Source organism: Octopus bimaculoides, chromosome 17, assembly GCF_001194135.2.
Source record: "Octopus bimaculoides isolate UCB-OBI-ISO-001 chromosome 17, ASM119413v2, whole genome shotgun sequence".
NCBI classification, from domain to species: Eukaryota; Metazoa; Mollusca; class Cephalopoda; order Octopoda; family Octopodidae; genus Octopus; species Octopus bimaculoides.
Genome location: NC_068997.1, coordinates 28,327,562 through 28,328,148, shown reverse-complemented (window position 1 = coordinate 28,328,148; position 587 = coordinate 28,327,562).

Here is a 587-nt window from a genome sequence, read left to right as displayed (position 1 = left end):
TTTTTTTTTTTTTTTTTTTTTTTTTTTTGCTATAAATGCTATTCCGAAAGGTTTTTGTCATTAGAGGTTATGTATTCTAACAATCTATTTTCCTTCCATTAAAGAATTTTTATGTTTCTCTTGGACTGTCCTGGTTTAATGTGTCCTAAAGCAGCCATATCTGGCCCAAATATTCTACCTGCTTTATACTAAAACTGACCAGATCTATCCTTTCACACCTACCCTACAATGTTATTCTAAAAATTTACAAACATGCCATTGAAATCTTGAAGCTACAAGATAATGCATTCTTTTATTCTTTTACTTGTTTCAGTCATTTGACTGTGGTCAGGCTGGAGTACCACTTTATAGGGTTTTTTTTAGTCAAAATCAACCCCAGGACGTACTGTATCAATTTCTTTTGCCAAACCGTTAAGTTATGGGGACATAAACACACCAACACCTAATGTCAAGCAGTGACAGGAGGGGCAAACATACACACACACACACACACACACACATATATATATATATACGATGATCTTTCAGTTTCCGTCTACTAAATCCACTCGGAAGGCTTTGGTCACCCTGAGGCTATAGTAGAAGAC